The sequence below is a fragment of the Phalangium opilio genome, unplaced genomic scaffold (genome assembly GCF_054372755.1).
Source record: "Phalangium opilio isolate 3A_F unplaced genomic scaffold, DU_Popi_V2 ptg000025l_1, whole genome shotgun sequence".
NCBI lineage: Eukaryota > Metazoa > Arthropoda > Arachnida > Opiliones > Phalangiidae > Phalangium > Phalangium opilio.
This window is the reverse complement of record NW_028324156.1, coordinates 1,673,237-1,695,992: the sequence shown is the minus strand read 5'-3', so window position 1 is coordinate 1,695,992 and position 22,756 is coordinate 1,673,237. Positions and strand designations below refer to the sequence as shown.

Below are 22,756 nucleotides of genomic sequence, written 5' to 3'. Positions count from 1 at the left end.
GGATGGTTCTTTTGGAAATCGATTTTGAGTCGAAAATGTTGTAACTTCTATATCCATTTTGCCACAAGGGACACCGTTTTCAATTAAGATTGGATGGTGTATTTTATGGATGGCCCCTTAAATTTAATTAAGAAACTGATTTAAACTATGATAAATTAATAATTTAATTAAGGGGTCATCAACAACACTTATCAAATCATAACTCGAAAACAGTGTCCCTTGGGGCAAACAAAATGGAGATAGAAGTTATATAAATTTTCGACTTAAAATTGATTTCCCAAAGAACAACCCCCTTATTTTGTGGCAGACTTATCAGAAACACCCTGTATATATAGATATATATTAAGATCTGGCAAAAACCTTGAAATTTTGTCATTAGGATATAAGCGTCACTATGGGGATTTCATATTAATTTAAAAAAATATTTAATATGTTGGAGTAAATTATTTTATTTATTTTCCTTTAAAAAATAAAATATTTCAATGATGAATAAATGTTTGAAAAGCGATTATGATATTTTAAAATTTAACGGGACCTTGAAATCTAAAACAGAAAAGCATTTAGCATTTAAATAATGTAAAATAATAGATCCTGTTCAAAAGTCAATTAATTGCAATTAGCCCGTAATTGTTGTACAAATTTTCTTCTGAGAGTGATTTGGAATTTAATATTTAAATTAGATTAACTAATTGTACTTGGTTTAATGAACAGATCAATTAATATCAAATTGTGCCAAAATCATTGAAATCAAATAATTAGAGTGATTAGTTTCTTGGAATTTAATATTTAAATAATTGTAAAATAATTGTAAATTAATGAACAGATCAATTAATCTCTAAATTGCTCTGAAATGATTGCAATTAATAATTAACTGGTGTAAAAAGAATTTGCGAATGATTAGGTTCTCGGAATTTAATATTTAAATTAGGTAAAATAATTGTACTCAAGTTTAATGAACAGATCAATTAATATCAAATTGTGCTAAAATATTTGCAATTAAAATTAATTAGTGTAAAAAGAATCCGCGAATGATTAGGTTCTCGGGGTGGAGTCTGAAATGTGCACAATCAAAAATAGAGCCTAAAGGTAATATAGATTTTAAGAAACTCGAGAGGTCAAAAACTCAAAACCGAAATCTAACCAATACATCATATCTCAAAAGAAAAATGAAACAAATTCCCAATCACACACACGCCATTTGGCAAAATTTATGTATTTGGAAAGAATACCGGGACAGAAAATGCATGGAAATCGGGACCAATTTCATAATAATTTCTTGTCTCCGGGAGTTTTTAGCGAAATGAATTAAAATTCTTTAAAGATGAAATGTTTCTGCTCAGAAGCCGAAGTAAGAAGAAGAAAAAAAAATATTTGAAAAATGATCAATTTCTTAACGCAGTCGGAGTTTTTCAAAAACTGTAAAAGACAGACGGGCTTGCCCTTTCTATTATATCCAGGAATACATACAGCTACTAGGAATAATTGTGCTCCCCATATCTCCCATGTTAGTTTCTATGCGGGCTTGAGAACTTGCTACACGTCACGCCTTATAATTCTGTCTAACTTAAATTGGTTGATAGCAACGCAAGTTCCAAAGGCGCACATGCAAATTTCAACTCGCAGCGAGATAGATTATTCGCGAGGTATAATTCGTCATACATAATGATTAGTCTAGCTTTCTCTTCCCACAAAACCCGTCTAGACACGTTAAGTGAAAATGGATGTAGCACAAACATTCCTATTAGCTTTATGTATTCCTTTTATAACCGATAACATATTTGAAAACATAAAAATACCCCTTTTCATAAAGGTTCGGGTTAAGTTTCGTTCCTTTATACGGTATCATTTCTTCTCGTAATCAAAAAGAGATGGTCAAAACCAATATTAACGCCACACATCGTCCCTGTTCGTTTTAGGCATATTATTCGGTTGAAAACCAACAGTAATTGAACCAATTTTCAAGTGGAAATACCAAGTGGAAGTTATTTTACTTGTGTTATAATCGTATATATAAGGCGACAGGTACAAAACACTGGAGTGAATAGACCCTCGATGCGCTAACCCAAAAATAACCCCTAATTACAGACGCGCAGAAAATTAAAAATAACGAGCGAACGAAAAAGACAATTTACAACACACCACCAACCTTACTACCAGAATCCTCTCCCTTTAAAAATAAACACACGAAAAAATATCACCTTACCACAATCCTCTCCCTTTCACTCGACCTTTAAATCGTTAAAGATGAACAAAATATTTGGTACTACTACAACAACAACTCCTACTACTACAACAGGCCGAGTGAAAATAATACACTCATCGCAGATATACACCATACGATGAGGCTAAAAATTTATTCATAAAACTTCAAATTTTTCTTACTTTGCGAAACGATACCGATTTGACAAGACTTTTAAAGAAATTATTAGTTTCTTATTTTTCTCCTTTATGAATAAAAATAAAAAACCTTTTTAATCTCACGATATGTAGATCGTGACCCCTTCTTAAAACACGCCCAATTTAAATAATAAACTTCGAATATGTTTTCTCTCTCTCTCTTTTTTTTTTTTTAAAAAAAAGGCTTACATTTGAAAAATAAATTTGGGTTACGAGTCTCTGAAAGCAAGCTGAAATTAATTAATTGTGGAAATCGATTTTAGTCATCAAAATTTGAAACCGCGATTGCCCAGGCGCTATGAACTTCGGGGTTATGATTCCCGGAGCTATTACTCTATGGAATGTATAATTTATCATGGTATCAATGAATTTAATCTATCAAATCTAAATAAAAAGATGCACACAATTAAAGATTTAGCTAAAATAATAATTCACTTTTAATAAAATTTCTTTAGATGAAGACTGCGCAGGCGCTATGATCCTTGTGCTATTGATAATTGGAGCTATTACTCTATGGAATGTCTAGTTTATCATGGTATCAATAAATTTATTCTATCTAGCCTAGATCAAAAGATACATCGAATTTTAAATTGAAATAAAATAATGATTCAGGTTTAATAAAATATTTATGTAAAATATCTTTAGATGCAAACTGCGCAGGCGCTATGACCTTTGCGATAATGACACTTGGAGTTATTACTCTATGGAATATCTAGTTTATCATGGTATCAATGAATTTGACATATCAAGTCTAGATCAAAAGATACATTCAATTAAAGATTTAACTAAAACAATAATTAACGTTTAATAAAATATTTATGTAAAATATCTTTAGATTAACACTGCGCAGGCGCTATGACGTTTACGATTATGATACTTTGAGCAATTACTTATCAAAAGGTACACCAAATAAAATAAAATAGTTATTTCCAACAAACTTCTAGTGGATTTAAAAGCAAACCTTGGACAGAATTCAACTAAGTACTTTAATAATTCAATCCGCCCTCAAGGGAGACAAAAAATAAAAATTTAATTAAATGCAAACGAAAGAGAGATCAAAAGCCGAATCACTTTAGGAACGAAAGCTAATTTTAAAACTTTAAATCAATTTTAATTTGGAAAGAGAGTGAAGCCTAAATTTAGAGGAAAATTCCTGGAAAACATTTCGTTGTCAAACGAATAAATAAATAACGTATGAAAATGGAATGTAAGTATGATCAGGGATAGATTTAATTTTAGAAGTAGGAATAGAGAACAGAGTAATGTGGGCGCGCGTCAAAGTCCCGGACCCCTTTCCACGGGACGGAGGGGTATGAAAGAAGAGGCGGGTACGCTCTATACTGAGTGGTCTATGAGTCGGACTGGAGTAAATACAAACCGTTCTCCATTCCTACTTCTAAAATTAAATCTATCCCTGGTATGATAAAAATTTCAAAAATGTAAGTGAATTTTCCAAAGTGGAACAAAATAGCTCTACTCTCAAAATTAGAAAATAGCCTTATAACGAAAAATGCGTAACACAAAATGAATATTTTAGTCTTATAGACAACACAATTTCTGAATATTTTATAATTTAAGTGCACAAGCTAGATTTATAGATATCCTCCTTTCCGTCCATTACGTGTCCGGCTAGCTTCGACAACAACGAACCTGTCTTCCATTCAAAAATAATTTAAATAACAAAGCACTGACCAAAGCTACGCACTATATAATCATCGAAAAGCCCTATAGAGAACCCACTCTCGAGCTTCATCATATTCTATTTTGAATATTAAAATAATATTGCCTCAGAACACAGAAATGGCAGTTTTACAGTACTGACCACGACAAACTCTACGTATATTTAACACCAATTTCACGTCTAAGTTTTGAGTATCCGGACATCTTGGGTTTGCGAAAGAAACGTGATGAAAAATAGTAAATAGTTCACTACAATTTTTTCAGTACAAATATATATTGCAAATTCAAGATGTATGAACTAAATAGATAAAAATTCTAACAGCCGTTAAGACTATTTTTATAAGGTTAAAAATAACACGCCTAGATGCTCGGAATATATACGAGTTGAAAGTTAAATGGCGCGAAAAACGAACGAACACACGTAGCACGTGGAATTCCGCCTTCCGAATCTGCACGAGATTTTATAAAATAAAACTAATTGCAAACATAGCATCATGGATTAAATGAACTATAGAAATCTCTCCCACTGTGTCTTAACTTTAACTGCACATGCGCTTCAGCGTTGCCAGTAATTTGTTATTAGAGCATTTCCTGCATGTATCGAGGTTTGAAACTGAATGATAATTACTGAATCGAACTCAGAATTATACAAGCTTTTCATTTTCAGTCTGTTGTTGTAAAAAGCACGAGTCACAAATGCCTGGCAACACTTGTCCTCACAATATCTATAAATCCAAATTTAGAAGTATACCAACCCAAATTAAAGTGCGTGTGTGTCCTTACTGCTATAAATTTAATTTTAAAAGCGGAAAAGGAACAAAAGAGTTGCAATTAGAGCGTTTCTAATAATTGGATTATCTCTCATTCGCCCATCCTCTCAAAAATTCGGAATTAAACGTAGGCGAATGCTAATAGAGAGGTTTAGAAATTAAGCTAAAAAAAGTGTACGAAAACGTGTTGTATAAAATCTGAAATATAGTGAGAGCAGTATCGTCTGCTTCCAATAGACTATTCCATTAATTTCAGAAGAGAAGCGCAAATACCACAGGGGCGGGGAGGTCGCCTTCTTGGTTTACTTCCCTCGCGCCAAGAATTACCGCTAGAGTGCAATGCGAGTCGGCGTGGCATGCCTAAGAGTGCAGCCTTCCGCCCGTGTGTGTTGGTGTCTCTTCAAGTAATTTATGGAATGGTCTATAAGAATAATTACTTAACATCCAACAAGCGGTGGTCAACAACACCGGACTATATTTTAGCAAGAAGTGATATCTAGTTTATTAGGGAGAAGGTATAAATTCGCCACATTTCCAGCAGCTTTATCTCCAGTCCAAACGTATAGTAGGTCCGGAGTTAATCCCCGCCGCCTCTAAATTACAACCAGCATCTCATTGGTTCTTGAAAACGCACGTCAGCGCGACGCGAATGACGACGAAAATTACGTATTGCCCGACTGAGGAGAGTCGAAATAGCCCGGGGCCTCCATTTACGTCCCCCCTTGTATTTTGAAAGGGGGACTGGAACTATGGCGCGCGAATACTCAGACAACTTATAGCTTTTCCCCAATAAACTAGATATCACTTCTTGATTTTACCGTTGAATTTTAGGCTTAAGTTCTTGTGAAAATTAAACTAAATTTAAGCGCAAAATTTCACGTCTATAGTCGCGCATTCTGAACTAAGTTTCTTAACATCTCTGTATTCCCGCATTCCTATACTAGCATCCAACACCAAAATAGAGCTTTACTTCTTAGCCGCCCTATTCGAAACAAATAATCGATTGGAAACGAAATCCAAAAGTTAGTTCGAAAAAGAAGAAGAAAAGCTACGAGAGAGAGAGAGAGAGAGAGAGAGAGAGAGAGAGAGAGAGAGAGAGAGAGAGAGAGAGAGAGAGAGAGAGAGAGAGACAAGTTCGAAGTTTTGTCGTACACATCGTTGTAGTGTTCCCCAAGTTTATTATTAATGATTGTACGATGGCGAGAATTATATTCAAAATAAGCACGAATTTACTCTTGTCAGGGGGGGGGGGACGTGGTTAAAACCCGTAACCTCTTTTAAACAATTTCTCGTGGACAAGCGCCGCAGTGTAATTAATGATTCTTTTAACAAAATCAGGGGCGTATAGTTTTGGCTACCAAAGTACGTATGTACGTTAATAATTAGTCCCCTGTATAAGTTATATTCTAATTTTCTAAAACTCAAGAAACTTTTAGTGGTAAAAGTTGTATATAATTATTATTGTTAAGCCTTGGTCGTTACTTATTAAATTTTTAAGTAGATTAGGCTTAGCTCTCTCTCTATAGAATTCTTAGCACAAAATAATAACTCTCTGTAGGGTAATTATGTATCATGTCTGTAACACGTAGCGTACTTAAATATAAATTAATATAATGATTACAAATTAGTTTTAAGTCAAGATAATTAATCTTTTCTTGATAAAATTGACCTCCCTAAGATGAATTAAACTTAATTATTATTTAATTTAACCGATCAAGGAAAATAAAAACTATATATTTTTCTTTTCTAACTAAATTTTAAATTCTTTTATATTATATTATATTATGATTCCAAGGTTTTTCCTTTTAAAGTAAATTAGTCTTAGCAATTTAATAATTGATTACACTATTAAACTTTTGTCCAAAAAATTCAAGGTTTTGTTTGAGGAAAGTTTCAACCGCAATATCATATGATATTCCAATATATATTTATTTTTCAAACAATTCACGTTCGTTGTGTTTCGTTTAAACTACTCAAATTTCATAAAAGATTAGATTTAAATATGAGATTAATTAAATCATAAGTTTATAAGATATGTTCCTACCATAAGTATGACACTACCTATACTTTGTAATGCTAGAGACTTATAGCTCGAGCTAGTTCTAGTAGAACGACAAGCGAGAATTGAAGTACTATACTCGGTTAGTTTTGCAGGACTTCCATTTTCCTATTAAGTCTGCATTACCAAGAAGCGATATCTAGTTTATTAGGGAGAAGGTATAAGATGCCTAAGTATTCCCGTGCCATAGTCCCAGTCCCCCTTTCAAAATACAAGGGGGGACGTAAAAGGAGGCCGGGCAATTTCGCCTCTCCTCAGTCGAAAAATACGTACTTTTCGTCATTCGCGTCGCGCTGAAGTGAGTTTTCAAGAACCAATTAGATGCTGGTTGTAATTCTGAGGCAGGGATTAAATCCGGACCTACGTTGGGACTGGAGATAAAGCTGGAAATGTGGCGAATTTATACCTTCTACCTAGTAAACTAGATATCACTTCTTGGCATTACTAAGCCTTTGACAGCGCTGGACCAGGCATCACTTTACCTCGAAACTATGACCTACCTCATTCACTTCATGAAAAGCTACAGTTTGTAACCAGTGACAAACCTATGGTAGGAACATATCTTATAAACTTATGATTAAATGTATAATAAGGATGTTAAAATTAAATTAACAACGAAACCGGATACCCATGAATAGTTTGAAACATCACGACAAAGTAATTTACGTTCGCGTTTAATAATTTTAATTAATTGCCCATCCAAAGTCGCGTTTATATAACAAATGTTACATAACCTTGAAGATGTAATTTATAATGAGTGGTCCGTGTAAGAGCGAGGAATTCTTTGAATAGATAAATTTTAAGAACCTTTGGGTTCGAGCCAAATTATACATAGTTACGAATAGGTTCTAAAGGGAACGAAAGGTTATCCAATCATAAACCTTAACTAGAAGTTACGTCATTAAAAATACAGCGCAAAGAGATCTTTTTCTTATTTTACAACATTTACCTAAGAAAAACAATAAAAACTTTCTTTAAAATCGGATTTAATTTCCGGAAAAGAAAAAGAAAACGTATAAAACTTCCTCAGTAAATAATTAAAATTTGAAATTATCATTTAGAGAAGAAGGGGGCTTAAAGAACTCGCATCGCAAGGTATTATGGGAATGAAAGAAGAATACATACAGCTAATTGGAATCATTGTGTACTAACAATTTTCACTCAACGTATCTAAGAGGATTTTGTGGGAAGAGCGCCTGTTGAACCTTGCGCTCGCCTAGGAACTCGCGTGCTACCAACCAATGAAAGCACAGAGTTAGAAAGACGCCATCAGGATTATGAGGCGTGACGGGGATAGTAAGTTCTCAAGCCCGGTATACCCCGAGTGGGTAGACGCTCTGGATCTCTGTGTACACCTGAGTTCAGCTTTGACAGAGCATTGAGTTCAAAGCCATCGGGACTCAGAGTTCAGCTTTGACAGTACATTGAGTTCAAGACATATTGTACACCTGAGTTCTCAAGTGTCTACCCCCTCGGTATACCCACAAAACCCGCATAGATATCAACAAAGGATAAATGGGTGCGCAATGATTCCTAGTAGATGTATGTATTCCTGAAGGCACCAATGAAGGAATAGAAGAAACAATCTAAAGTTTATAACCTCTGTTTCATTAACTTTTGGCGGCATCTATTGCACACGCCATAGAAAATTAGAAGTGCGGGGGAGGTTAGGTTTTTGGCGCGAGAGTCGTTACGAAATCAATGTCAATAACAGAAAATTCTCTTCCGGATCTTTTCTCGAGCTCGCGCGCGTCATTTACCCGCCAAAACTTCGCCTAGTTTCCAATGTTTGCTCACGTCTAGTAACAAGATGGCCCAAGGGCTGGGCCTTAATAGTAATTTTACACGGCTCACGTGACCCCCCGTATAGTTGACAACTAAAAACATTTCTGAAACACAATCGTGTATCCCTTTAATTTCTAATAACGTCACATTTCAAATAATATTAATGAAACTAAATTGTGCACCCCACTAAAGTATAATTTTTAAAAACCATACGAATCAAATAATGTATTTAAACAAAATCCTGGATCCCCTAAACCAGAAATCACTATGACCGTAAGGCGTCCCCTCTATTTTACGAAACCTAACCTAACCATCCAGCATAATCTCTGATGTATCACGCGCACAAAGTGCAGTAGTGCACGAAAATTATCATCTTGTTTCCCTTCACTCAAAAAAGCCCGCGAGATTTAAACTACCTTTCTTTCCTCTCTCTCCGAGCGGGATGCCCCCTCTCCCTCTTCCCCCTCTCACTAATACACGGCTCACGTGACCCCCCGTATAGTTGATTTCCAATAAATCGTACAACTAAAAACATTTCTGAAACACAATCGTGTATCCCTTTAATTTCTAATAACGTCACATTTCAAATAATATTAATGAAACTAAATTGTGCACCCCACTAAAGTATAATTTTTAAAAACCATACGAATCAAATAATGTATTTAAACAAAATCCTGCATCCCCTAAACCAGAAATCACTATGACCGTAAAGCGTCCCCTCTATTTTACGAAACCTAACCTAACCATCCAGCATAATCTCTGATGTATCACGCGCACAAAGTGCAGTAGTGCACGAAAATTATCATCTTGTTTCCCGCGAGATTTAAACTACCTTTCTTTCCTCTCTCTCCGAGCGGGATGCCCCCTCTCCCTCTTCCCCCTCTCACTAATATACCAGGCAGGCAGTTCTCTCTCTACGCGGAGCTTCGTATCGCCACCGCGTACGCTAGCGATCTCTCTCTCTCATCGTAAGCGTACGTTTCGCGGACGCGACCGGTTTCCCTCTCTCTCTCATCGTAAGCGTTCGTTTCGCGGACGCGTCCGGGACAGGGACAGGGGTTTTGGTGCCGTTTCTTAAATTTTACCGTAATTAAAATTACGTGTAAAATTAAAAAAGGAAAGGCGCTATAACTAAACACAAAGTAACTTGGCGCTAAAATAAATATAATTATAACCTACTGCCCGCCTTTTTTAACACTCTCAAGACAAGATGACATAATACTTAAAAGATATATATATAATCCAAAGGATCAAACCCGTTCCAAAAATAACTAATATAACACCGCCGGTAACTTTGACTGAAATATATGGTTTCTGACGTGGGTATATGTGTTAGTAAAAAAATGACAAAATTACAACAAAAAAAGAGAACGGTTTCCTTGGCGGCTTAATAACCAAAAAGACCCCTCCATGAGTTCAGGCAACCATCCTCTTATACCACCCAACTTGAACATACATGATTCAATTAATTTCACCCTGGAGATTTTGGCGGAATTCAGAAATTTCAGAGAATGAGGAAATCTAAGGATATCTATAACCGTTCATATACAGGGTGTTTCTGATAACCCAACCAACAAATCTTTTGAATTTTTATAACGGCACAGATCTCGATCTCGGGTTTTTTAGGCGTGAAAGGGATAACCTGATCGGCTTGATTTTGCCACGCGCAGAACCTGTTTTACCCCAAGAGTCAGACTCTAATCCAATCAGAAAAATAAGAGATTTATTATCGTCGCTCAACGAGGGATGGTACTAGAGTCAACTTTGTTAATCACGTGATCCTATCCCTTAGATGGAGACGAGACAACTTGATTATTTGTTGGTTGGGTCAAACTGAGTGGGAAGGGTCAAAGAACATTTAGTTAAAGGAGATATGGGCTTCCAAACATTGATTGGACCTTAAAAACAAGGGAAAATAGTAATAACAAATGTGAAGCAAGACATGTTAAAGTTCAATAGTCTTCGATCTAAGCACGTTATTGAACCTTTATCTACCAAAAGCATACTAATAAATGGGTAGAAGTGTGGTGCGAACGCTAGTAAACTAAAACTAAATACTTTACATAACTGGCTATTTCCTTGTTTTAGGGGTCAGTCAATGCTTTGGGATCCCATAGCTCCCAAACTAAATGTTGTAGACCCCATCGTTGATTGACACTTTGCAACTCAGTTTGACCCAAATAACATCCCCCTTAATTTATGGCAGACTTATCAGAAACACCCTGTATATAGATATGGAAAGAATGTCCTCATCTTTCAGGAGAAATTTAAGAGAGAATAATTCTCATCTTCTACGAGAGAGAAAAGAAAGAGATAATAAAAAAAATATTTTGCAACGATATCGCTCCTATCATTTCCATAAATTTAATATAAAATGAATTAAATTATTTCTGACTTTACTTTCCTATCTCTATAAAAAAGATTGATGAAGAATGAATAGACATTTATCATAATCTTCGTATGCAAATTAACATCTATAAATCCATATACGTAATAAAAAATTTATCAAAACTAAATAACAATAACGCAATAATAAACTTAATTGCTTAACTACTGAAAGGTCGGTAAGAAGTTAAGGGGGATGTTCTATGGGCAAGAAGCGATATTAGTTTACTAGGGAGAAGGTATAACTTTATTTCCTGTCCAAACGTAGGTCCGGAGTTAATCCCCGCCTCTAAATTACAACCAGCATCTCATTGGTTCTTGAAAACTCACGTCAGCGCGACGCGAATGACGAAAATTACGTATTTTCCGACTGAGGAGAGGCAACGAAATAGCCCGGCCTCCTTTTTACGTCCCGCCCCCTTGTATTTTGAAAGGGGGACTTGGACTATGGCGCGCGAATGCTTAGGCATCTTATACCTTCTCCCTAGTAAACTAGATATCACTTCTTGCTATGGGTAATTGACATTTTGACCCTAAGGGCCAGCGTTTTCAAGTTATTATTGGAGTGATTTACGGATGAGCCCTTAATTAAATTAGAAATCATTGTCATTCAGTCTCAAATTAATGAAATAAAGGGGTCATCCATAAAACACCTAAAACATAATCTGAAAACGGTGTCCCTTGTGTCAAAATGTCATAGCAGTTACATTTTCGACTTGAAATAGACCAAAGAATACTGCCCTTAATTTCGGGACAGACCTTTCAGAACACTCCGAATAAGTCAGTCAGAGATCTTGGTAGCAGATAAAAAGCGCGTGAAAGGAAATGAAAAATGATAAATGATTACAAACAAGATAAAGTCTAAGTACACGGAAGCTTCCCCTAGCCCTAATTCATCCTGGTGCGGTGTTGCACAACTAAACAATCACCTTTCTTGTTTTCCAAAACGCCAACCGAAAAATCTAACCAAGATTAGATAGATAAACTTGAGGAACAAAGAGAGAAAGAGAGAGGTGCTTTCATACTGTTTACGCTTTGGAAGATGCTGGGGATGAGGAAACATCCCAGTCTCTTAAATTCCTTCTCTCTCTCTCTCCATCTCTCAAGCTCTTGAGCTTCTCTCTTCCTCCCTCTCTGAGATGGTGGGCGTTGGAGTAAGAGAGATAACTCTATCAAGAATCCGAGTTAAACTTCCAACAGTAAATGTTTCACGCGCCAAAGCTATTAACTCCTCTCTCTTCTCCTTCTCTAGGACGTTGTTAAGCCTAACTTTCATGCAAGGCTTAGCGAAAGATATGTAAACCATCATCCACGAAACATCGCATCGCGTATGTATGTAGAGAACTTGAAATAACTTAAGGATTCTTGAGTTTACAGAGGCGTTCCACTATAAAAGGGTGGTTGGTACTTGGTAGGACAGAAGTATAACAGTGGGATGGTTATAGTTGTAATCAATTTTGAGTCGAAAATGAAATTTCTACGATAACTTCAGTTCGCTAGAACCACATTGCACGCCTTTCAGTTAGCTAGAACCCTTCCATCTTTTACCCCAGCGGGAATTCGAAAATCGGCACGGTCGCTGGGACATTGTTAGTCTCGATGCTCGGTTTTCAGTTCGCTAGAACCCTTTTCGTTGGAAGTCGGCCTTTAAGGGGTAATCTATAAACTACTCTAATCATAACTTTTTATGGAAAATTGTCGATAGAAGCTACATTTTTGACTCAAAATTGATTTCACATAAAACCATCCACCCCACTGTCACATCGGTCCTATAACTACCCTCGTTTTTTGGAACACACCCTGTATCTTGTAAGCAAGTTTACACCAATCAAAACATACCTCACAAGGTGGTCCCAATTTCAAGAATTCTTACTAGGCCTATTTCATAGGTATTAATTAAAATTGCGGACAGATTCAAAGTCCGGAATCATAAGCTGCCATTTTAAACCCTTTTGCGTTCTAGACAGTTTTAAACAAAAAATAAAACGGCTCAACAATTTGTGGATCAGTCAAGTCCCGGGAGTGTAAGAACTCTGTCGCTCAGGTTGTAAAAATCACAGTTAAAATTATCGGGTAGAAAAAGAAAAAAGGAGTAAATAAAACATAACCCTTTCCCTCTTTCCAGGAATATAACTTTAAATTTGAGTGCTTACTCCTTGGGGCAATAAAAGTGTAGAGATGACACAAAGTTTTTTATTTTTAAAACAAAATGAATAATGACCCGGGTATGGTGGTGCATGAATAACCCTTTATCTTTTTTGGCGAAGGGAGCTGGATACTTGCCTTTAAAACTAAAAGTGATATTTTAAAATCATAATTAAATCCCTAACTTATCACTGCCCTATCATCCATTTTACAAGTTCCTGAACCTTGAAGTTTGCTTATTCGCGCGCCAACTTATGTACTCACCCACTATTTTTTGCATCCCGATGAACTCGTAGATAACCGTAATTCGCGTCAAGTTCAAATGTAACCACGCCACAAAAGTCAAAGTTCACGAAAAGTTTAAGCAACCCGATATAAAAATACCGCGAAAAACAAACTCGTTGGGGAACCATAGTGACGTCATTTCAGATGTTTAGAATAGTACGGTTTGGTTCCCGCGATCCTCCGTGCAGCTCTGTCGTGCACTAGACCGCCCAAATCTTGATCCCTCGCTGATGGCCAGACGTGATCCTTCCAAGAAATGTCCATCGTGACGTCATTCAGTCAGAAAAAGAGACCTGCAATTAAAATAGATTCCTTGATTTTAGCTAAACATCAGAATAATAATTACATTAAACTAAAAGTAACTTTTGGAAAACCGATAACCCTGAGTTTTCCAGATTTTTTCCCCATATTTGTAGTAGTAAAACGGGAGTGATTTTTATAATTGAAGCAACCACTTCATAGCAAACTTACTCAATCCTCACAAATTTCCCTCATTTTACTAAAAATCCCTGTTTCCCCCGTGTTTTTGTCAACTATTTATTTCCATGAGTTTTCCAGGTTTGTATGCACCCTGTAAAAAATGGCTACAGCAGCTGTATGTTTTCATGCTTACATAAATAAATTCTAGCAATTATCCAACACCACGTGGGTTATAGAGCGCAACTAATTCAGTAACTCAGTAACTCGAGAAAGACAAAGTTCATAACAGGTGGTCAAATAATCTAACCACAGTAGATATTTTTAAAAATAGACAAAATTTATTTTTTTCTTCAATCTGAAATGAAAAAAATTCAACAAATTCTTTGAAAACTTCTTGTACAGCAGTTGGAATATGACATTTAAGAAATCATATAGAGACGTTAAGTATTTTATTTAACTCATCCCTTACGCCATGCGTTTGATGGCATTTCATTAAACGGTAAGTCTCTCTTGCCAAAAAGGAAGACTAAGTCCCCCACACTCTTAAAAATGATAGAGACGTTAAGCATTTTATTTAATCAAGAAGCGATATCTACTTTATTAGGGAGAAGTTATAAATTCGCCACATTTCTAGCTTTATCTCCAGTCCAAACGTAGGTCCGGAGTTAATACCCACCTCTATATTACAACCAGCATCTCATTGGTTCTTGAAAACTCACGTCAGCGCGGCGACGCGAATGACGAAAATTACAGTTATATTTTCCGACTGAGGAGAGGCGAAATAGCGCGGCCTCCCTTGTATTTTGAAAGGGGGGACTGGGACTATGGCGCGCGAATACTTAGGCATCTTCACCTTCTCCCTATTAAACTAGATTAGATATCGCTTCTTGATTTAATCAACCCATCTCTTACGCCTTGCCTTTGATCACATTTCTTTAACCTCTCTAATTCATAGTAAAACGGTACTGTCTTGCCAAGACGTCTTAGGTACTGCGAAAAGATGACGTAACTATACCATAACCAATTTGGGTTTCCGGGGTAATTGAAAGAAAATACATGAGCTTCATCTTAAAAGAAAGAATTAAAAAACCTATCCTATCCTTTGGAATGCACCGTCAAAAAAACGCTATAGACTAGGAGGATCCATACCAATTACACTACAGGAGGCTTAGCTATATGGCATACAAAGTACAGTAAAAAGTATGCCTCGCCTCCTGCATGGTGTAAATGGTATCAGTCCTCCTTGTCTGAAAAATAAAAAATATGTATTTAAAATTGGGTTGCGGTATTAGAAATTATTTAATTCCTTTCCCCAATTTGAAAAAAAAAGGAATCCGGTTTATCCGGCGCACTGATTAATTGATAGGATCTCTTAATTAAGTTTAAGCAGGCGCTACTTTACGCGGAGATGTATATACTAAAGTCTAAAGTACCTAGAACCAATTTCTTCTTAATTTCTCTTTTTTTAATCGTCGCAAAGTAACAAGCTGCGTTAATTTTTTGGCGACCGTGTTACGTGTTCCGCTATTTTAAGCAATAACTAGGGTGCAAAGTTTGAATGTAATAAATTAAATAGTGTATTTATTTTAAAAGGTTATATATATTTTCTTTTATTTTTGAGTTGTGTATACTAAATACTGTAAGTATAATATCCCCCAAATTTGGAAAAGGAGTCTCAATTTTACAATATGTAATCAGGGATAGATTTAATTTTAAAAGCAGGAATGGAGAACGGTTAGTAATTACTTCAGTCCGACTCATAGACCACCCAGTATAGAGCCCCTCCCTCCAACACGTAACGAAAAGTTTAAATTATCTTATTGGCTCACTTAAACTACGTTTTGATGACGTTGCTGACGGGGACGGCGAAAAATACGTAATTCCTTTTTACCTATGCCGCTATGACCCGCCTCTTCTTTCATACCCCTCCGTTCCGTGGAAGCAGAAGAAAATAGGGGAAGTGGGTAGCCGTAGCCTTGAGCCATACAAGTCGTCCAGTGATTCTCACTTACAATGGTCGATTCCCCTACCACCCTTAAACTTTGAATCTGGCCAATCGGCGCGAAGCATAAAATAGTACCAGATTTAATTGCGAACGTCACCATGTAGCGAACTGTGGAACTAACTTGTGTAGTCTGCTTATATTTCTGCTGTGCTTCAGTTTGAGTTAGGGTTACGTCAGGCAACGGGTTAATGCGGATATTGGTTTAATTAAGGACGAAAATTCGGTTATTTAATAAAATGAATGTCGTTAAGAGTACGCAGTGTGATTTAACGTACAAGGAAACTACCGATAAGAAAATTCAGGCTGTGTTGAAAGGAAAAGTAAGATCTACCCAAACCAATCCCAATGTTAAAAATCAAACTACAACAACTTGGATACAACTTTATTACTTTGAACTCTTCCCTATCACAGTTTAAAACTTCGGACAAGTTAATTTTTTCCCTGGAACTTAGAAATACCATTGTATTTAAAAACAAAGACATATTTTAAAATAAGTTATGAATTTAGTACTTACCACTCGATTCCAGCCTCTGCCATTCTGCCTGAGTGCCTCACTGCCTCTAGCAGACGCCTCTAGTCAGTTGGAAGGCGTAGGACCGTACTGTCCACAGAATCACGTCACTCGTGTGTTAATGCGCGTAAAAATCCTATCTCTCTTCACCCCCACGGGGAGGGAAATGGCGCGAAAAATCCGTAAACGGGACGCCTCGCGAAGTTGCCCAAGCTACCCACTTCCCCTATTTTCTTCTGGTGGAAGGGGGTCCGGGACTACGACGTGCGCCCAGAAATTACTCTGTTCTCCATTCCTACTTCTATAATTAAATCTATCCCTGATATAATGTTAAAAGATTACATTAAAATTCCAGCATGTAAGATAACCCGAATATAAACCAAAGTCATCACGTAACAAGATATATTTGTAATTTTAAAACCCTCTAATTCCAAAGTTTTAAAAAAAAGCAACCAAAAAAATAAATAAATAGCCCTTTTAAATTATTCCTACATCTCTCAATAGTTAAAGTGTGCGTAGGTTTGTATCAGCTCGTTCAAACCCCCATTTTCAAATGGGCATTCAAAATTTGAAACTTAAAGTGATACCCACGTCAATACAATTACACGTCAGAGGCGTTTAAAATTTTAGACACCTTGCCAATACGCCATCAACTCAACTACATACAATTTACAATATGTCTCGCGCCCAATTTTTAAGATATATTTAAAATAATATAATACTTAAACCAAGAAGCGATATCTAGTTCATTAGGGAGTAGGTATAAATTCACCCCACATTTCTAGCTTTATCTCCAGTCCAAACGTATAGTAGGTCCGGAGTTAATCCCAGCCGCCTCTAAATTACAACCAGCCAGCATCTCATTGGTTATCGAAAACAAACTCACGTCAGCGCGGCGTGAATGACGAAAATTATAGTCATATTTTCCGACTGAGGAGAGGCTGCGAAATAGCCCGGCCTCCTTTTACACCCCCTCCCCTTGTATTTTGAAAGGGGGACTGGGACTATGGCGCGCGAATACTTATAGGCATCTTATACCTTCTCCCTAGTAAACTAGATATCGCTTCTTGCTTAAACTAAGTAAGCATTTATAATTTAAAGAAATATAAAAGCTGGTGATTTCATTATTCTGCAACATATAATACGCCATTAATTAAACTTGTACGTTTTGATATAGAACTTGGTATGGAAATGCAAATTTATAGCAAGTAATTAGATTTTGGTTTGCTTAATTATATTGCAATTGTACGCGATAAATTACAAAATTAACAAAAGTCAATTAGTTTGAAGTGAGACAACGGTAAACAAAACAAAACAAACCCAGCTTCTATTTCTACCAAGCAAAACAACAAAAATAGCAGCAAACTTCAAAAAATATCTGCCCGCTATTGTTGAGGGAAAAAACTGCAATCAAACTCAGCTGTTCATGTCGTAACTATAAAAGTATTTTGTTGTGGTTCTAAAAAGTTAACTTTTCTTTTCGTTTTTCTCTCCTTTAATAAACCCCATTAAAAAAACTAAAAGAAACAACGTCACCTGTAACTGATAGAAGGGTAAATATTGGGATATCCCTGCCTTTAATAGCGCTAACAACAGACAGTCTCCTTAGATGTCAAAAAATTCATAATATTATACATAGATTGACTTTTGATAACAAGAAAATAATAAGGGTGGATTAACGAATTGACAAATCTGACAAGGATTTATAAAATGTTTAAAAATCAGATCGTTAAAGATGTACAGGGTGTTTCTTATAAGATGTTCTTTGGGAAATAAATTTTGGGTCGGGCCACTGTTTTCGAGTTAAGATTTGAGTGTTTTAGGTATGACCCCTTAATTAAATTAATAATTAATTATTGTTTAAATCAGTTTCTTCATTAAATTTAAGGGGTCATCCGTAAAATACTCCAAACATAATTCGAAAACAGTACGTGGCCCGGACCAAAAAATGTCACAGAAAATTTAGACTCAAAATCGCCCAAAGAACATAGAACCACCCTGTATCTAATCACAAAACCAATTTTAAAAACTTCAAAAAGGAGTTGTTGACATTTTATTCCTAAAAAAAAGAAACGTTTTAACAGGCGTTACCTTACTAATGAAGAGTTACTTTTTTAGACATTAAACATTTTCTTATTTGTACCAAAAGTGCATAGATAAAATAAAAAGTATACTTCATTGAGAAACCCCCCTTCACTTCTACGAATAGGCTCGACCTCCCTAGAATCACCTTCAAGACCGTAGCACAAGGAAGAAGTCTATAAACCTTTCACCCCCACAAAAATCTCTTCCTTGATTGGTTAGTTCGTTAAGAGGTTGAGAGGATTGTCGTTAATTCGCTTCTCATGGTCTCTACAGCTAAAGTAACTGGGAACTGTGAACCAAGTACACTTTTGGTTTTTAATTATAAACGTTTGCATTGTGGTTGGCAAAATAGTATGGGGCTAAGTTGGTTTTTTTTTTTTAGAGAAGGGTTTTCAGGGCGTTTCCCGGATTTAATACGTCACGTCACGTTGGTTTTAAATTACAATAAATACCCTTTTTTGTTCACAAAACATTAATTATATTATCTCATATATAATTTATTATGAAAGTTGAGAGTTTTTCCTCAACAGATAAAAATCTTTGAATTGTGTAAGTTTTAGAAATATTGGTAATAGATTATTATATAAGAAAAATTATGTAAATTACATTTGAACTCAAAGTGTCCAATTTCGATTTGGTCCAACAATAGACAGTTTTCAAAAAATCTAGGGGTAAAATAGAATCAGGTGTGCAATGAGGCAATGACCACATTGTTACCTTAAGAACTTTAATGGGTATGTTATTTAAAACAAAGACGTTATAAATTAAGATATGCTTTCGAAACAATAAAGACCACATTTGGTGCAGGACTGATAACTTTGAAGCCCTACCAAAGGTCTAGGGGTAAAATAGAGTCAGGTGTGTTGACCAAGTCGTTGTCTTAAGACTTGGAACAATGATTAGTATGTGGACAACAAAGGCGTTATAAATTAAGATATGCTTTCGAAACAATAAAGATGACCATATTTAGTGCAGGACTGTTAACTTTGAAACCCCACCAAACATCTTTGGACACGACACAGCTGCCCCCATTTCATAGTGCATAATTCAGTAAATTCACTAGTCTGTGGGATTTGCTAGGGCAACAATGAAGCCAATCAAATAATAAATAAATAAACCGTCCTTGAAGAAGAATAACTCTATTGACCTTGTTATATTTTCGTTTTGGGTTAAAAGACAAAAACATAGTTACGTAATTTCTCCAATAAAAACAACTTATTTTTAAAAAATAAATTGCCCCTTCGATAAGCGAGTTTAAATCATTGTTCTGTATTTCCCCAAAAACCCAAAGTCATTAAGTATTATTTTATATATAAATATGACGTCACTAAATGTTTTAAACGTAGAAAAACAAGGTACATCCATCGTCATCATAGACATTGAAAAGTATTTATATATCTTAACCCCGAGGCCGTGAAATTAACAGCAACAACCTACGATAACGATTTTGTAAAATATAGAAAAATTTTCCAAGAAATAATAAAGGTTTAATCAAGAAGTGATATCTAGTTTATTAGGGAGAAGGTATAAGATGCCTAAGTATTCGCGCGTCATAGTCCCAGTCCCCCTTTTAAAATACAAGGGGGGACGTAAAAAAGGGCTGGGCTATTTCGCCTCTCCTCACTCGGAAAATACGTAATTTTAGTCATTCGCTTTTCGCGTCGAGCTGACGTGAGTTTTCAAGAACCAATGAGAGGTTGGTAGTAGTTTAGAGGCTTGGATTAACTCCGGACCTACGTTTGGACTGGAGATAAAGCTAGTAATGTGGCGAATTTATACCTTCTCCCCTAATAAACTAGATATCGCTTCTTGGTTTAATATACATTAACTGATTTTAAAGAAAACAGTATATGACGTCGATATGACGTATAAAGTCCATAAAAAATCCCGTTGTGAAATTTGTAGTTTCAATACCGTTCACGTTTGACTAATTTCAGTGTCTAATTGAAATGGTAATAAAGAATGATTGGATATGCGGTATTAAATTTATAAAATTTATAAAATTTAAAATTCCAACCACGTTTGTTTCTTCAGCGGCCCACGTAGGTTGGAATTATATACTTGTCCGTAAAACTAGTTTGGCGTAACGTTAATACAGGGTATTCCACAAAGGGTAATTATAGGAACGAAGTACATACAGTGGGATGGTTCTATGGGAAATCAATTTAGAGTCGAAAATTTTGTAACTTCTATGACATTTTGAACTAAAAAGTAAAAACCACCGTTTAAAAGTTATGTTTGGAGTGTTTTAGGGATAACCCCTTAAATTTAACAAAGGAAATTGAAAGACAATGGTTGAATGCTAATTTAATTAAGGGGTCATTCGTAAAACATTCCAATCGTAACTTGTTTAGGGTGTTCCTTGTGGCAAAATGTCATAGAAGTTACATTTTCGACTCAAAATTGATTTCCCCATAGAACGCCGAGTACTTCGATACTACCACCCTTTTTGAAACACCCTGTATATTGAATTAAATATTTAAAACAGTATCTTAAGGGGCTGTTTGAACTTTGACCTCGAGTTCCGGCGATACAATCTCTCTCTTTCGAGAGAGGAAACCATACACGAACACGTTCCTTCAACCGATACAATTAGCTACGCTATATTTAATGTTAATTAAAATATTCATTTTCCAAACACTGATTGCAAAATTTAGGCTTAGGATTTGATCTAACAAAACCTTCAAGGCTTTCTCCTTGTAAGTCCAGGGAGAAATGAGGCAAGATGGAGTTGAAATGATGATGGGCGACCTATGGCACTGAAACTCTCCCAATGTACCTTGCGCATGTCCCTACCCTACGGTAGGCGATTGTTTAGTGCTGCCGTGTAGCGCCATTGAATTTGTACAAGAACTAGCTTCCATTTTTAAAACAGAGGGGGCGTCCTTTACGATTCTGTACTGTACGCACGCTGAGGATGCTGGGAGGACTTCGGTGCAGTAGGTGGGGAGTACAGAAGCAACGTTTTAGGTAAGGGTATCACCACTCCATCCCTCTCTTCTTCAAGGTAAGTCATAACACCCAAACCAAGCCTACACAATACTTAAAACCGAGCAAAAACGACATTCCACGTGACAACCTTTACATATTTCCTTCAGCCAAAAGTTAAAATGTTATTTCTACCTACACGTACTTTTGGAAATATTCTCAGGCAACGAACGATAAAGACATTGTAATTTCACTCAGACATAAATAATAAAAGTAATCAAGATTTAATTATAATTATTCGTCGGTAAATTCATTTGAAAGAAAAACGTTAGAAACGATTTTTAATAAAGGATAAAAAGAAACCTCCGAATAACAAAAACCCTTAAGGCTTATAACAAGAAACGGAAAGTTTTGGTGGAAAAATTTCGCCTCATTTAGCCCGCAACAAACCTCCCATTTATTATTTTACTGTCCAATGTCACTTACGATTGGTAGATGAGAAAGGAATGGCTCCTAAAGCCCTTGCTTTCGGGTAACGTAAAACCCTGGAACCCTCCAGGAATAAAAGAAAACAACCACCAGAAGTATATAATATTTATGTTATGCATTTCTTGGACTTAAATCATTCATTACTGCGAATCGATAACAAATAATTCTGCGTACGCAAATCATGACGTAGTAAATAGACAATTAGCTTAATTACTTACCGTGAAACCAACACACAGGGGGGCGAGGCTAGTCCGCATGGCGCCAACCAAGAACCACCGCCTGACGGAGGGGAGTAGAAGACGGAGGGAAGAAATTAGTCTGTCGTCTGCTACAGTACATATTTTTGGGCCATTTGTAGCAGACAACAGACGAATTTCTTCCCGTTACTCCCCTCCAGTAATGAACGATTTAAAAGCCCAAGAAAAATTTTACTTTTGAATCTTTCCTTTCAAGATTTCGTCGGTGAATAATTTTACTTCACATTATTTATTTCTGAATTTTTGATTTGTCAAAGGGTGCTATCAATATCTATTCTCTTCCCGGATGAAAGAGGACGAAATTTTTATTTTTATATATTTTTAGAGATAAAAGTTTGGAAGAGACTAGAAAGCGATCAAGCGTCACTTTTCAAAAGATCGAAAGAGAGAAGACCTTGGGACGAAATGGCGCGGAAATCTCATATATATACGATTCCACGAAAATATCGAAACTCGTCAAAATTATTCTTCAAAAATAAATGACCCTAGATTATCCGATCCGGTCCCAATCGGACACGGGCGTTCTATAGAATCCTTAAACCCAAATCCATCCAA

The 22,756-nt window shown here is 36.0% G+C and overlaps 1 long non-coding RNA gene across 1 annotated transcript in view; it reads right to left on the bottom strand.

Annotated features, from left to right (window-relative positions):
- LOC149691677 (uncharacterized) overlaps window positions 1-22,756 on the bottom strand; it is a 74,308-nt gene that overhangs the window by 22,622 nt on the left and 28,930 nt on the right. Inside the window, exon 2 of the long non-coding RNA XR_016383425.1 lies at window positions 13,486-13,799. This is a non-coding gene — a long non-coding RNA (uncharacterized LOC149691677). The remainder of the gene's footprint in view (window positions 1-13,485; window positions 13,800-22,756) is intronic.